The sequence below is a fragment of the Choloepus didactylus genome, chromosome 1 (assembly GCF_015220235.1).
Source record: "Choloepus didactylus isolate mChoDid1 chromosome 1, mChoDid1.pri, whole genome shotgun sequence".
Taxonomy (NCBI): Eukaryota; Metazoa; Chordata; class Mammalia; order Pilosa; family Megalonychidae; genus Choloepus; species Choloepus didactylus.
In genome coordinates, this window is record NC_051307.1 from 242,440,797 (window position 1) to 242,458,524 (window position 17,728).

At 34.9% G+C, this 17,728-nt stretch overlaps 1 protein-coding gene and 1 pseudogene across 2 annotated transcripts in view; one reads left to right on the top strand and one right to left on the bottom strand.

Moving 5' to 3' along the window:
• Nucleotides 1-17,728, bottom strand: part of RAF1 (Raf-1 proto-oncogene, serine/threonine kinase) — an 86,474-nt gene that overhangs the window by 65,757 nt on the left and 2,989 nt on the right. The window lies entirely within an intron of this gene.
• On the top strand, nucleotides 14,231-14,472 carry LOC119508676 (annotated as a pseudogene).

Genomic DNA, 17,728 nt, shown 5'->3' on the forward strand with positions numbered 1-17,728 from the left:
ACAAATATTACATTAGCTAAGACAAAAAGCCATACTATATTTCCAGAAAGCCTGCAGAGCTCTGAACACCACAATCTTTGTGCCCTGATCCACACAAAGCACCTCATGGCTGAGAAACAGGTTACAGCTGGTAGGGACGCTCGGGTTTGCAAACATGTTAAGGATCAAACAAAGTAAAAGGGTAGTAAATATAGAGGCCAGACTATGTTTGTGAAAAAAGACTTGTTCAAAGTTAAAAAGCAAGTGAGTTATTACCTAGTACAATTCCTTACGAATTGCTGAGAAATTATCTTACAAAGGACACTTGTATAATTTATTCTGATGTTCATAATCCATGAAAACACTGGGTTGTGATAAAGGCATTTTAAACTCTAACCTATCCATCTCAGCCCTCTCACAATGTGGCCGGCACAGCTCCAGAATAATTTCAGTGAATTGCTGCATTCAGAGGCATTTCTAAAAATCAAAACATAGTACCAGATTAATAAAGTATAAATTATAAAACAAAATAATCTCCAAAACTCTGGAAGGGTTTTATTGTTTTAGCTTTTTTATTTTACTAGATGCTGTAAAAAAAAAAATGTTTTGAAAACAAGACTGTCTCCAAGACGCAAGATAGTAAAAACAGCACATATATAAAGTACATTAGGTAGCCTCAGGACAAGTTACACCTGATAAGGGTACAATTATGAAAATGTTAACCACCAGTACTAAGGGTATAATTTTTAGTGAGTTAAATCCTAATATTTTAAGGTACATCTCCCACTTCATAACCTAACCTGAGGCATAAATATTTGACTGGAAATGCTACTGGGCCAACTTCTTGAGATATAGACCACCCTGGAGCACTCACCCAACATTTCCCATGGATTCTCCTGTCACAGCTCCTCTCCTGAAAGATGGGATTAGATTCTTTTGAGCCATGCAAGAAAAACCAAGTATAACAATCCCCAGTTAATCCAAGAAGCTTTCCAGAAATTGAGGGTAGAAGAAGCCAAAGTCCTAAAACTGCCCAAAAGAGACAGTCAAGAAGCAGCTGGGCAGACTTGGGGTTAAGGATGACCTTGTTTCACCTCCCCACCTTAGCCAAGTCTAGCCACCAAATAAGTCATCCTATTGCCCTTTTGGATTAAGGAGACACACACACAAATATTTCAGAGAGGAAGAATTTTTTATTTTCTTCAAAAATGCTTCAGCAAGTGCCTCTTTCTTGCTCAGATGTGGCCCTCTCTCTCTAGCTACGCCACTTCAGCGGGTGAACTCACTGCCCTCCCCCCTACATGGGACCTGACTCCCAGGGTGTAAATCTCCCTGGCAACATGGAATATAACTCCCAGGGATGAATGTGGTCCTGGCATCGTGGGATGGAGAACATCTTCTTGACCAAAAGGGTGATGTGAAATGAAACAAAATAAAGCTTCAGTGGCTGAGAGATTTCAAATGGACTCAAGAGATCACTCTGGTGGACACTCTTACACACTATATAGATAACACTTTTTAGGTTTTAATGTATTGGAATAGCTAGAAGTAAATGCCTGAAATTATCAAACTCCAACCCAGTAGCCTTGACTCTTGAAGATAATTGTATAAAAGTGTAGCTTACGAGGGGTGACAGTGTGATTCTGAAAACCTTATGGTTATCCAGTATATGGATGGATGAGTAGAAGAATGGGGCAAAGACGGAATGAAAAATAGGGTGGGATGGGGGGGATGATTTGGGTGTTCTTTTTTACTCTTATTTCTTATTCTTATTTTTATTCTTTCTGGTGTAAGGAAAGGGGTCAAAAATAGATTGGGGTGATGAAGGCATAACTATATGATAGTACTGTGAACAGCTCATTGTACACCATAGATGACTGTATGGTATGTGAATATATCTCAATAAAGCTGAATTTAATTTAAAAAAGTAAATCAACAATTGGGAGAGGAGTGGAATGGAATGTTTTGGATGTTCTTTTTTATTTTAATTTTTATTTTATCTTTTGGAGTAATGAAAATGTTCAAAGATTGACTGTGGTGATGAATGCACAACTATATGATGATAACTGTGCACAACTGATTGTACACTTTGAAGGATTGTACGTTATGTGAATATATCTCAATAAAATTGCATTAAAAAAATGCTTCAGCAAATTAGTAATTACAACCATTCAGAAAAACCTCATTTTCAAGTTTTTCTTCAAATACTATATTTTACTTAAAAATACTGAAATGGTGGGGCAAAATATCTAAAGTAGCCAATGATTTGGCATTAAATGAGGCTTTAAGCAAGTCTTAAATAAACTACCTGAAACCTAGTTTCCGAGAATGCAGCAATGCATTCAGTGTGGTAGGGAAAGAAAAATCCAAAGATTGATTCCAGAAGGTTTACTTCAGTCAAGATAACTTACAAATTTCCAAAACTTTAGTTTATTCAGTTCTCCTTTCTATTATTTCACAGGACTATCAGAATTAAACAGGCTAAAGCAAACATTCCCACCTCTTTTTTAAATGAGGAAAAAGTGAAGTTCAAAAGATTTTTTGACAATTTAAAGAAGCAAAACAAATAATTCAGATCCTCAGACTTTAAATTACAACTCTATTACTGTATACTGATTTAAATAAGAAAATTTGAACTTGAAAAAAATAATTATAAATTACTATTATATTTTGAAATAAATATTGTCTATAAGTAATGAAACAGACCTGCACATGGAGAAAAGGAAAATACATCCATACCATGTCTTATATACCAAAAGCAATTTAAATTTCATTTTCATGTTTATGAGATTTTTACTTCATTTCTAAATAATAAAGGATTTAGATTAGATTCATTACTTACAGCAGTTACATTCTTAATCCTTCTAATCTGTTCTTTTCTCTTAACCCTTTAAATGATACAGAATATAATCTTTTATTCATCCAGCTATTATAATCTGTACCAAATGGATAGGATTTGATATACATAGAAATATGATGTGTCTACAAATTTCTTTTAAGCCATTCTTTTTTACCTTCATCCTCAAAATTTTGAGTTGGTAATATATACTGTTAGATAAAAGAAAATTTCCATGTAATCAGAAGACTGCTGAACTACAAACCATGACTCACTAATTCTGAATATTAGTCAATACAAAAGAATTCTTATACATCAAAATAACCCAAGCACTGCCCAAGAGTTAAAATTCTGTTGTAATATTATCTGGCTGCCCTAGTTTCTCCTTCATTTGAAATCAGAGGGAAGAGGAGGAAAAGGTAGCAAGAGCTTGAAAAGTCTACATCTGACATGAATGACTAGATATACTTAGATGTCTGTATTTTTAAATAGCCTTTAACTTACTGACACCTAAATTAAAGATTTACTTGCATTCCTTTCCCCTCTATTTGGCATATTCTTAATTTTAGAATAAAACCTCTTTCTTATCCTTTTTTAAACTGTACTGTTTCTTATTGCATCCATGAATCTCTTATCTCTGAGATATTTATAGTGTTTGGGGTTTTTTTGGTTTGTTTTAAGTCTTCTTCTAGTTCCTGCATTGTTTCCTCCAATTTCTTCTTTTCTGTTTATTACGATCTCAAAATGTCTGGTGGTCCTTGGCTGGCCATTCAAATTTAAGAGCAAAAAAATTAAAAAGCTGTTTAGAAGGTCCACATGCATAAGCAGTCTTGTCAACAGGTAATGGCATCACTAGCATACAGTAGTAAGATAGGAATAAGGAAGCCATATGTCTTTCTTATGGGGAGCCCCCTCCCCACCCCCCAAACCCATAGAGTGTGATAGTGAGAGAAAGACAGAGATGAAATGTTTTTTTTCTTGAGTCAGTTTTCCCCAGACAGGAATCCTCCAAACTTCTGCCTGGGGAGATACAAGGCAGGTTACCACCTTTCGATAACTAAGCAGAGAGACTTCCACTTAAGCCTTCTTTTTGGTAAAATCTTTCACCCCACACTTATCCATGCCTGGAGCCTCTCTTCCCTACTTTATGCTGGAAAAGGAAAAAGGATTTGAAGGTCTAAATGCTCCTATTCAGGCTTTCAACCAATACTCCAACTTTCAGCCCCACTCCACACCTTTCCCAGTGTCTCCAATGACTGAACCCTTCTAGGGTTTTGTGGCATATTATTGTCTAGCCAAGGCTCTCACTCCACCCATACCCTCAGAGGCTCAGATTTCAACTTTCTTTGGTCTGTTACCATTCATCTACCTACTTTCTAGCTTCCAAAATCATTTACCTCTTCTCTGCTGACCTCTCCTGTCCTATTCTTTGTCCTTGTGGGTTTATTTTATTCCTTTATTATCATTTTTAGTAGGTTTCAGAGGGCAGAGATTATCACATGAATTCAATGTGTTTAATTACAAAGTCACTAGTTAAGGTTTCTTCCAGAACTCTGATTCTGTGTTTGTGATGTTTTAACTACCTGAACGCACTAACAGGAATAGTGCATCTTATTTATTTTGGAGTATTATTAACACGAGTAAACAACAAAAAAATTATGTTTGTACCTGGCATTGTGTTGTGGTTTTCTACATCATCTCATCTAAATATCCCAAATGAGGCTCAAAGATATTATTTGTCCAAAATCACCCAACTAGAATTTCAACAGCCCGCCTGGGTTTTTCTGAGTTTGAAGTCCAAGCTCTTACCCATTATGTTACCGTGTTCCAAAAATCAAGTCTCCGATTCCAAAGCGCAGATCAACTCTGAAAGCTCTTTAACACTCCAATTACTTGGGGGAAATCACACTGACCATACCATCTTATTCATGTACAATTCTTTGCAAATTGTCTCCAGACTCCCAAAGATCCTTTGCAGAACCTGCATGGGGCAATTCTAAATGCTTTACCCATTAGTCTATATGACATCAACAGATCCCTAAATCACCTCCAATTAACCAATGCAACTTTTTGGAAAATCACTCTCTCTCTCTCTCACTCTCTGAATGAATTTATCACTTCCTCAAAAAATCTCATCTCCCCAGAGATTAAGACATTTATTATCAAACACTAAGAGAAAACAAACCAAAGGCCACGCACAACTTGGACTTACTTAATACTTAAGAGAAATGTAAAATACCTGTTTCACTGTTCATTAAGTAAAAATACAGGCAAAAGTAGTTCTATTAACTCTATATACCACACAATTTTGACGTATATTTCAGTTTATATTTTATTAGTTAGGTCACCTCCAAATATTCTAACACTAAAATATTCTAACATAAATATCTAACACTAAAAGCATCTTTCTAATAAATCATAAGATTACAGAATAGATTGGGAATATAAAGAATGAGAAGTAGTAGTAATGGCTTAAACTAAGAATAAACTAAATTATATATATTTAAAGACTCCAATAGACATTCTGATCACAACACTATTCAACAGACTTGTGTCTTCTTGGTTTTGATTACTTAATGATATAAGGAACCTTTACTATCAGTTTAGAAATCTTTCCACTAAAGACTCATCAGAGTATTACCTATCATATAAAATTCCAGGCATCTTAAACACTCTAATAAGAATTGACAAAATTAGCACAGAAAAACTTTCCAAAGAGAGAAGCCCATCCATTACATAGCAAATATTTAAGATAAAATATCAGGCTGGTATCCCAATTGCCCCAAGTTTTAGGTTAAAATGCTTTCAGTATAAGCCCCAGCCTCACCAAAAATAACCTGCATAAACTGGGGACTTTTTTTTTTTTTTATTCAAAGGCAGGTATATTTATTTTAAGATTATATAAGAACATAACTCAGGTTGCTTTACAATTACATTTTATAATAAGAACTATAAATTGGAACTTAAACAAATTTATTACGAAATGATTCCAAGAAGTACCATAAGCCTTGTATCACAAAGACTTTCTGTAAAAAATTAAGCAATTAAGGAAGGGGGAACAATAATCCAAGAAGAACAGATAAGCTATTTAACGTTCTGGGGATGCCCAGGAATGACTATGGTCTGTTAATTTCTGATGGATATAGTAGGAGCAAGTTCACAGAAATGTTGCTATATTAGGTAACTTTCTTGGGGTAAAGTAGGAACAGGTTGGAAGTAAAGCAGTTATCTTAGGTTAGTTGTCTTTTTCTTACTCCCTTGTAATGGTCTCTTTGAAATGTTCTTTTATTGTATGTTTTGTTTTGTTTTTTTTTTTCCCCATATAGTTGATTTAAAAAAGAAAAAAAAGTTAAAAAAAAAAAACAAGGGAAAAAATATGTAGTGCCCCCTTGAGGAGCCTGTGGAGAATGCAGGGGTATTGGCCTACCCCACCTCGATGGTTGCTAACATGACCACAGACATAGGGGACTGGTGGTTTGATGGGTTGAGCTCTCTACCATGGGTTTTACCCTTGGGAAGACGGCTGCTGCAAAGGCCTAGCCTCTCCTATAATTGTGCCTAAGAGCCTCCTCCCGAATGCCTCTTTGTTGCTCAGATGTGGCCCTATCTCTCTAGCTAAGCCAACTTGAAAGGTGAAATCACTGCCCTCCCCCCTACGTGGGATCAGACACCTAAGGGAGTGAATCTCCCTGGCAACGTAGAATATGACTCCCAGGGAGGAATGTAGACCTGGCATCGTGGGATGGAGAACATCTTCTTGACCAAAAGGTGGATGTGAAAGGAAATGTAATAAGCTTCAGTGGCAGAGAGAGTCCAAAAGGAGCCGAGAGGTCACTCTGGTGGGCACTCTTATGCACACTTTAGACAACCCTTTTTAGGTTCTAAAGAATTGGGGTAGCTGGTGGTAATACCTGAAACTATCAAACTACAACCCAGAACCCATGAATCTTGAAGACAATTGTATAAAAATGTAGCTTATGAGGGGTGACAATGGGATTGGGAAAGCCATACGGACCACACTCCACTTTGTCTAGTTTATGGATGGATGAGTAGAAAAATAGGGGAAGGAAACAAACAGACAAAGGTACCCAGTATTCTTTTTTACTTCAATTGCTCTTTTTCACTTTAATTATTATTCTTGTTATTTTTGTGTGTGTGCTAATGAAGATGTCAGGGATTGATTTAGGTGATGAATGTACAACTATGTAATGGTACTGTGAACAATCGAATGTACGATTTGTTTTGTATGACTGACTGCGTGGTATGTGAATATATCTCAATAAAATGAAGATTAAAAAAAAAATTTATCTTTCCAAACAACAGTTTGTAAAAGGAAATACTGAATAACAGCATACATGCATTTAATGTATTACTGTTATCAAAGCATTTAATTTTTTAAATCTATGGAAGCAACAATACAGTGAGATATTTTTATTTCCCATTTTATAGATGATAAAGAACAAGAATGATAATACAAAGGTGATCACTGCAATTTACTACTCTTTTATGTAATAATTGATCAGAGTATTTTATTTATTCACATTTTAATATTATGCTGCACCCTAATAAACATATTCATTCACTTACTGGGATAAGAAACAAAGAATAAAGAATAAATTTGCATATGTAGTATAATGTTCTTTCTTGGAGGAATGGCAGAATTATAAAGGACTTTAATGAGCTAATTCAGTTTTTATTTATATTTACAAAACTGATTTAAAAAGCAATTTTTCCATGTATACAAGGTAATATAACCTACAGTCAAACATTAAATTTGCATTTTTTGATTATTTTAGATATAGCAAATAATTAATATTGAGAACATTCAGTGTCAGGTAAACTGACCAGGGACAAGTTAAATAGAGTGACTAGGCATTTTTCATTTAGTCAGTCTTACAAGATGCTCAAACAGGTCATATTAAATTATTATGCTATATGCAATCCTTTAATTAATCATTTATTTCTATATCAGTGTAATAAACAGTATCAGATAAAGAATGTAAAAAGTCTAACAGACACATAGTCAATGCTAATAACATATTCTTGGAAGTAACATTATAGATATGCTGCTGCAGGGTTTTCAATTTCACATTTAATAACAAAAAAAAGATAGCATTTCCTATTTTCATACACATAAACTGGGTACTTTTTATACATACATAGGTGATAGGGATAGGAAGTTTCCTAGAATTTTAGGAAATATTGACCGGTGGTGAAGGGAAACACATTTTGGAAAGACTATTTCCAAAAGTATAATTTTAAACTAGACCCCGTAATTAAGGATTTAAGATCTGAAGAAAGGTTTTCATATAAAACAGCAATATATCAAAATGTTTCATTACCATCTGCACTGGTCAGGGTTCTCCCACAGAAACCAAATCAACAGGATACATATATGAAAATACTATGAAATTTATTAAAGGAATTGGCTCACATGACCATGGAATGATTAGCAAGTTCTGTATGGAAATAGGGGAGGCTGCAACTTGGGAACTCCGAAGAAAGTTTCGATTAATTCCCCAGAAGAAGATGGCTGGCTGAAGTAGAGAGAGAAATTCTTTTTGACTGCTGAAATCATCACTTCTCCCTTTTGGGCCTTCAATTGACTGGATGAGATGTCTCTCATTGCTGAAGGCAATCTCCTTTGTTGACTGTAGATGTAATCAGCCACAAACACAACTAACTGACTGATGAATTAAATCCACAAAATACCCTCACAGTAACAATCAGGCCAGTGCTTGTTTGACCAAACTAGACACTATAACCTAGCGAAATTGACACAGGAACTTATCCTTCACACCATCTTCCCAAAAAAAAGAAAGAAAGAGGAGTGGAAATAAGTGTTTCTACTCAGGTCAACAAAAGTTTAGGGAAGACAATTCTTTAAAAGGGATATCTCTGAGAGCTCTATGAAAATAGAAGGCAAGGGATACTTGGAGAGGTAAAAATTAAGAATTTCTGCCCTCAATAATTTCATAATTTAGTTGAAGAGACAATGCAGGCAACATTAGTCATATATGGTCTACAAGAAGGAAATGGAACTACTATAGGTCATTCCCAGAAACCTAACAAAAACACACACACACAAAATTTGCATCATACCTGAGGATTAAGTTCTAAGGTAAAGATAAAATGGAGTAAACATTACCCTAAAAAACCTTTAGTCCCCCATTAAATAGATGGTCTGTATTTAGGGTATTCACTCCATCTCTCCCTCAGCTTCTTCCTCTTTAAAATAAGGATCATAATATATCTAAATAACCAAGTTGTTAGGACAATTACATGAGTTAAGGTAAGAGAAACTGGAAGGTAGTATTCAGTCAATTTTAAAGGTAAGCAATTTTTATCATTAGGAATCACTTTTTTTTAAATGTGTATCTAAACAAAACAATCATACTTAACCGTGAGATGCTCACACTATAAGGCCTGTGGGAACTGAGAAAGACTGATGAATAGATTTACTTTCTTCACCTGCAATCAAAACCTCTCACAAGGAATAATTAACAGTGCAGAATGGGTAGGAGTGTGGTGGAAAGGGGGGAAGTTTAAAGTCATGTATGTCACCAGAAGGAAAGGTGGAGGTTAAAACATGGGAATGCATAACACAGTGAATCTTGTGGTGAACAATGCCTGTGATTAACTGTACAAATATAAAAAAGTTCTTTCATGAACTAGAGCAAATGTACAACACTATGACAAGGAGTTAATAATAGAGGGGTATATGGGGGAAAAATGTACCTATTTCACACTACGGACTATAGTCAACAGTAATATTTTAATACTCTTTCATGAACAGTAACAAATGTACCACACCAATACTATGGGTTAATAATGGGAGGGGGAAGGGGGGGATAAGGAATGTGGGAGGATTAAGGTTTTCTTTTTCATTTTTGTTTCTTTTCTGAAGTAATGAAAATATTCTAAAATTATCATGGGGATTTATGCACAACTATGTGATGATAACTTGGAGCCAGTGATTGTATACTTTCTATTGCACTGTATTGCATACTGTTTATTGTATACTTTCTTGGTATGGTTTCTATGCTATGTGACTATATCTCAACAAAATTGCATTTAAAAAAAACCTGTCACAAAAATATATGCTCAGTGTGAGGAATGGTAGCTAAAATGGCCTGCAGTATTTAAAAACACTTCTTCCATGATTGTATAAAAATGTCGCTTATGAGGGGTGACAATGTGATTGGGAAAGCCGTATGGACCACACTCCCCTTTGTCTAGTTTATGGATGGATGAGTAGAAAAATGGGGGAAGGAAAAAAACAAACAAACAAAGGCACCCAGTGTTCTTTTTTACTTTAATTGCTCTTTTTCACTCTAATTATTATTCTTGTTATTTTTGTGTGTGTGGTAATGAAGGTGTCAGGGATTGATTTTGGTGATGAATGCACAACTATGTAATAGTACCGTGAACAATCGAATGTACGCTTTGTTTTGTATGACTGCATGGTATGTGAATATATCTCAATAAAATGAATTTTAAAAAAATTAAAAATAAAAATAAATAAAAAATAACAACTTCTTTCCCCCTTTGGCAGAGCAAAAACATAGTTGAATTTCTAACTCTCACTAGTGAGTTTTCCATTATTTTCATTTTAAATCACTTTGTCTGAACATTTTTTTTTTAAACCCATTTTTCTTTTCATCCCCAAATCAGTCATTGTCTGGTCACACAGGCGGCAATTGTTCTATGTAAAAAGGGAAGGAGGGGGAACAAAAATCTCTCAGATATCTCATCCTGCTAAATTTATTTAACACTGACTTAACCTTGTACCACTGATTTCTGTTCCACATGAAAGGCATGAATTTTAATAGCAAATCTTGCACAGGCAACAAGCAGTTAAAAAAAAAAAATAACATCAGCTTTCCTCAAAAACAAAGACACAAAACGTAAGTGGATCCACCATTCTGCATACTGGCATAGCCTCTTTAGGAAGACACTGGAATTTTTCCTAAAGATAGAAGGTCTCCATGTTTACTTCTTGACTACAAGAAGTAATCACACGATTCGGCAATCTCTTCTACACTTTTCTGGAATTGATGGTTTTCATATAGAAAGATTTTGTCTTTAGTGGTGTCTCCAAAGGTGCCTTACTTGCTTTAAGCACACATAAGAATTGCAATAATGCACCTTTAAAATTGATGGTATCTCAGAAATTATTTTTAATCAATTTTTCAAGAATAACTTTCTTAAAGCAAGGATATACATAAACATTTCCCCCTTAACTTAGAGCATTAATTCACTGAAGATCTAAATTATACTTAGCTACTTTGTCATGGGGGAAAAAATACAAGAAAATGTAACATATATAATTATACATCAAATTATTAATGCTTTCAGGAAAAGAACTATATACATCTTGGTGCTCCCTCATCCAGTACATTACACACAAAATTCAGTGCTCATATATCTGCTGAATTAAACACTAATGGAGAACAGATATAATTACAATATTTATCCTAACCCCTTTTCAGGCATGCCGAATCACAATCTATTACATAAAAACACTGACATATAAAAACACTAACATATAATCTAAAGAACCAGCATGCCTCTTATGTATTGCAATCTGGCATAGAATTGAGAGGAAAGAGTAAGGAGCACCATTCATTCAACAATTTCTAAGCATCCACATTCAACTGCTAGCTGTCTTGAAGAATATAAAGTTCAGAAAGACATGCCCTGCCTTTCAGAAGCTTTTGAAATAAAAGGAAAAACACCATCATTTACCAAACAGTTGCTATGTGCTGGGCATTGTGCTAAGAACTTTCAGGAAGACAAGCAAATATACAACAAAATGTGGTTACTTTTTTTTGTTTGTTGGTTGGTTGGTTGGTAACTCCTTAAAAAAACTACTGTAAGAATTCAGAGCATGGAAAGGTCACTTCTAATTTAAATTAAGGAAAGGGTGGACAATAAAGGATGATTTTATTGTAGTATCTGAGCTTGAAGGAGTAGCCTTTCAACAGATGGATACAGAGATAAAACAAAAGCCAAAGTATATCGAGGGAATGAGAGCAGAGGAAGAAAACACTGGAAAGAAATAGGCCTGATCATGAAGGGTACAGACTTTCTTGCTTATCATACAACTTTGCTTTCCTTTTGTGTTTTAATCTTTATTTATATTTAATGTCTTTACAAACACACCCATTACAAATAGCAACCCCTCCCTCACCCTTGGTACTCTATAAACCCTTTACCTGCTTTATTTTTTTCTACAACACTTAAAATTTATATATAGACATACGAAAAACTGGAATATAGACTGTCAACTTTATATCAATGTTAAATTTCTTGAACTTGGTAACTGCACTTAAGGTGGTTAATATAATGAATATCCTTGTTCTTAGGAAAAATGTATATATAAATTAGGGGTCTTATTTCATCTTCCTTGCCTTACCTCTCCTTTTCCTCTTCTACCCTAGCCCAAATAACTGTGTTTTTCTCCATCTTGATAATTGCACACAGACATCATATGCTCATATACATATGCATACACAAGTTTTTTGCAATAATTTTTATTTCCTTATCTACCAATTTTTTAAAAATGTTTTAAATACACTGATTACAGAAGACATGTTCATTGAGAGGGGAAAAATGAAAATATATGGAAACATACTCCCCCCCCCCAAAAAAAAACCCTAAAATAACCTATAGCTGACCCTCACCAATATTTGTGGGCATATATATCCAGTCTTTTCTTTGCATGGATATATACATGTAAATAATTTTCTTCATAAAAATGGGATCTTACTGTACATATTTAAGTATTCTGCATTTTTCTCTTAATATTTTTTACCAACTAGGATTAACTGAAATCATCTTTCACTGGTGAGTTGAATACATTTTAGATTAAAAGGATATGAGGATAGCCTACCATCCAGCTCATCCCATATCCAGATATAAACCAAGAAAGAAAAAACAGTGGGAGAGTAATTTGATGACAACATATTTTTATAACAGAGTGGTAGAGTATTCTTGTAAAAAAGTAAAATTTACATCAAATATAGGATCACTTAAAAAAAGAATATGAGGATATATAGAAGGTAACTACAACTGCTCATCCAAAAAAAATGTTATTCTTTTCAAAATAGATGAGTCATTGATTGTGTAACTAAATTATTTCTTTGAAGAATACTATATATATAAAAAAGAATGCTATATATAAATAAATTTATAACAGAGAACAAGTCCATCAGACCCAAATATAGCCAACTTTTAAGCTTCTAGTATTGCCCTTGAGATCTAATCAACAATAAGTAAAAAAGCCTAGGGCATATTCTGAATTGTCAGACAGCTAGCTAATACCAGTCATAAAGGTCATGATCTCCACCCTCACAACACACACTAATTACAGTCCAAGCTAAGGCCAAGGAAGGCAGAAGAGTATCATTTAACCCCTCATTCTGGTAAAAATTCTCTTCCATGTCTAAAACCTTAAAGGCAGAAGGAAATAGCCAGCATGGCAAAAGCACCCTGGGCCAATGAGTCAGCAAGCTGGTAAAGCAGGCAAACATCTCAAGCAGCCAGAAGTGAGAACCCAAAGCACTCTGCAGATAATGCCCAACAGAGAGGGAAGTGTAAGCAAGGTAACTCCAAATGATGGTCTAAGCAGGAGTTCAGTAAGTATATTTTCTTTACTGTGAGCACTTTTGTTTTTTTGCATGTGTGGTGGGCAATAAGAAGGAACTAAATTCACAGATTCAATTAACTTCTGAATCCACTCATTCAATTAATGTTTGTGGTGTAAGGAAGATAAGGTTTTAAGAACCGTAGCTATATAACCAAGAGTAAGACAATGCCCCACCTTTAAGGAGCTTAAGTCTAGCCAGATACATAAGACTATACAAAAAAATGAACAAACATTAAGTAGCACCTACCTTACATTTAACAAAATGGTTGCAATCAAGGGCCAGCCAAGGTGCTAAGTTGGGTAATCAAGGTGATTAAAATACAGTCCTCTAGAAGAGGAGAGAGGCAAATACCTTAATATGTGTCACGATAAATGCATTATGAATTCTACAGTGCATAGTACCAAAGGAATATACAAACCATTTAAGGGTAAATAGAAGGCCTTATAAAACCTAGTAGAAGTGTAGGAATTTAGATTCAATACTTTCACTAAAGCACACAGGGTTGGACCCTCTGCCTCCATTAAACGGAATTTTTTTTTCACAATGATAAATGTGAAATTAAGAACACTGAGTATCGTTTGCATTTATAATGTAATTGGATGTTCACAAATGCATAAGGCCATAAGAAAAATGCACAGGCTTTTAAAGAGGAGCTGGAGAAGGAAACATAACAGTAATGGGTGGGAAGGAAGAGAAAAAGATCAGGAAATGATTTTTAGAAGATGGGGCTTGAAATGACTCCTAAAAGAGGAACAGATAGAACATGGCTAAGCGCACCAAGAAAGTTGAAATTGCTGGTAAATATGAGACCCATTATGATACCTCCCTCAGGAAAATGGTTAAGGAAACTGAAATCAGTCAGCACACTAAGTACACTTGTTCCTTCTGAGGCAAAATCTACATGAAGACACTGTGGGAAGCTGCACTTTGGTTCCTGTCTACAACACCACCTCTGCAGTCATAGTAAAGTCTGCCATCAGGAGTCTGAAAGAATTGAAAGATTAGTGGAAGCTCCACAATTTGAAACAACTCTAGCCTATAATAATCGGGTTATATTAAAAATAAATAAATAATAAAAAGAGGAAAAGATAAAAGTGGGGAAATTGTGTGGGCCTCTACCCATTAAAGTCCTTTGAGGGCAAGAATTTGCCTTATTCACCCTGCACCAAACAAAACAGCCTGAGCCTACCTATTAGGTGCTAAAAAAAAATGACTACTGAATTCCAATAAACATTTTCTGAAGGAGACACATTAGTAAAGCATACTTAGTCTGGTAGGCAACCAAGACCCTTGGCAAATGTGAACAAGGAAGTAAGGTCTGCACATTTGAATATTCTTGTATTATCACAGAATAGGATACATAAGAACACATTTCCTTCTGTGAAACAAAACTCAGTAGCTGAGGAACAAAGAAAAAGGTAAAATTACTCTGTACCTCTTCTATCCCTTGAATTTGGTGGAGTATGAATGTATTACCTATTCAAAAAATAAATAAAATTTAACTTTTAAAAGCCTGTACTGTAAGAAAAAGGAGTTCAGTTCAGAGGTTCAGTCCAGGCAAAGAACCTGAACTAATCTGCAGGCAGTAGAAAGTAGCTGAAACCAACTAAAAAAATGCAGTTGTCAATGCAATCTGACAAGTGACTGAAGGTATGAAGTGATGTAAGGGTCCACACTATGAAAAGAATTAACTTGCTTATACTAACTTAATGAAATGTTTTTATATTATAAAAGCAATATATTCAGGGAATTTGGAAAGTATAAGGAAATTCTAAAAAGGGAAATTATCCTTATTTCTTCCGCTTCACAACCCTTGTTTACAAGTGCATGTATTTTCTTCCAGTCTATTATGTGTAACTTCGGGGCTTTTTTTCCAACAGCTTTATTCAGATATACTTCACATACCATACAATTCATCCATTTAAAGTGTACAATTCAGTGGTTTTTAGTATATTTGCAAAGTTGTGCATCCATCTCCACAACCAATTTTAGAACATTTTCTTCATCCCCCAAAAAACAAACCCTAGTCACAGTCATTACCCACGTAACCTCACTCTATCCCCAACCCCTGGCAACCAGTAATCTATTTTATGTCTCTATGCATTTGCCAATTCAGGACATTTTATATAAATGGAATCATATAATATGTAGTCTTTTGTTACTGGCTTCTTTTACTTAGCATGTCTTCAAGGTTCATCCATGTTGTAGCACATCTCATATACACAATTTTCTTTTTATGGCTGAATAATATTCTATTGTATTGTTTGTCTCTTTAATATAACTAAAATCATTCCAGATACATAATTTTGTGTTCAACATCTTCCATGTCATAAATGCCTCATATATGTGATATTTAATGAAAAACATTAAATGCAAGTGGGAGTTCCTTTATTAATGAGCTCTTTGGATCCAGAAAAATGCCTCGCCCAGAAACCCTGAGCTTCCTAATGAGATGTGTCATGGAGGGCAAGAGTCATGTTCTCCCAGGGAAAAACCAGGATTTCATCTATCCCAAATCCTGGTAAAGGACAAATGTTAAAAGCTACCTGAGCTTTAAACAGGTGCCTCCCAAATGCCAGATTAATAATGAAAACTCATTAAGACATTCCATCAGAAATCTAGGGGGAAGAAAAAAGGGAACTACTTTACCAAATGTGACAGCTAGTATTATGGAGCTTCAAAAAAAAATCAAACTGCTTTTACTTTCCATAGCAAGTTGGAGGAAAATCAAGAGAAAACATCTTGACTAAAACAGTAAAGAAGCAATTATTCTTGCTACTGAATGAAACTGAGTTAAATCCAACAGGTACATAAAGGAGGATACCATACAGCTCTCAAGGGTCCTCAGAAGCAATCTGACACATTGAGTTTCCCTAAGCATAGGTTGTCATTGTCTGCTGCTTTCCATTGGTTAACCAAAAATGTAAACAAACTCTAATCACAGCTAGTTTTAGGATTGTTAATCTTCACCCAGCAAGATCCCTTAGAATTAGGTCTAAAAATAAAACTATGTGTCAAGTGTTCCTCAAGAAATACTATGTACAATGACTGGAATGTGCTGTCAATTAATAAACTGAGAGTGATTTGCCAAAGAGACTTCAGATAACCTAGGCCAAAACCAATAACAAAGAAACAACATCCACTTGACATTTTCCTTGGTGACGCTGAGATCCTAGAAGTAATTTTAGAAGGAAGGCAAACAGATCTGAAGTTAACTACTAAAATTACTGAGAAATACAAAGGTAATTCTGGAAGAAAGGGGGAACAGAATGACTCAAACATTGTAAAATTAAAGATGAAAACTCTAATATATATTTAAGGAATTTTTATTCACAACTTGAAGGCAAGAATAAAACACTTTGTTGTTGCTATCATGGGGATTACAGGCAAGGTAGTATACAAGAGGTACCAACTGAATTGTGACACACATATCTAGTACTACATTTTTAACCCAGTCAGATGAGCAATTAGAAATTCTTACCCATCCACAGGGGGAGGGGGTTGGGAGGCATTAAGACTTAAATCCTAAATGAACCCAATGTTCCCTTGATTTTCCAATTAATTTAGTCAAGCTGAGCAATTTTCCAACTACAGTTATGTTTTGAAGAAATGACTTCCATGATATACACAACTTTAAAACAACAAAGTTTTCTGTGAAGACCTTGTGGATCACACTCCCTTTGTCCAGTGTATGGATGGAAGGGTGGAGAAGTGGGGACAAAAACTAAATGAAAAATAGGGTGGGATGGGGAGATGATCTGGGCGTTTTTTTTTTACTTTTTTTTACTTTTTTTTTTTAATTCTGATTCTGATTCTTTCTGGCATAAGAAAGATGTTCAGGGATGGATTGGGGTGGTGAGTGCACAGATGTATGGCAGCGCTGAGAGCAGTTGATTGTGCACCATGGATGGTTGTATGGTATGTGAATATATCTCAATAAAACTGTATTTAAAAAAAACAACAACAAGATTTTCAAGTCAAAGCTCAGTACACCACCCCCCACCCCACTGTCACATTAGTGCACTGCTTTTCAAATGCAATATTTAAAATTCTCTTCTGCAACTCAACATTAAGGCATGCTGTTTGGCAAACAAGCTCCTCCCAAGAACAGGATTATTATGTATGGTCTATTATGTCTCTAACACGCAAACAAAAGTACTCCTTCAGTAACATTTTTCTATTTTTAGGAAACAGGTCACTAACAACATTTTGTGTGACATTAAAATGGAGAATCATACATCCACTATTAATTGGCTACCTG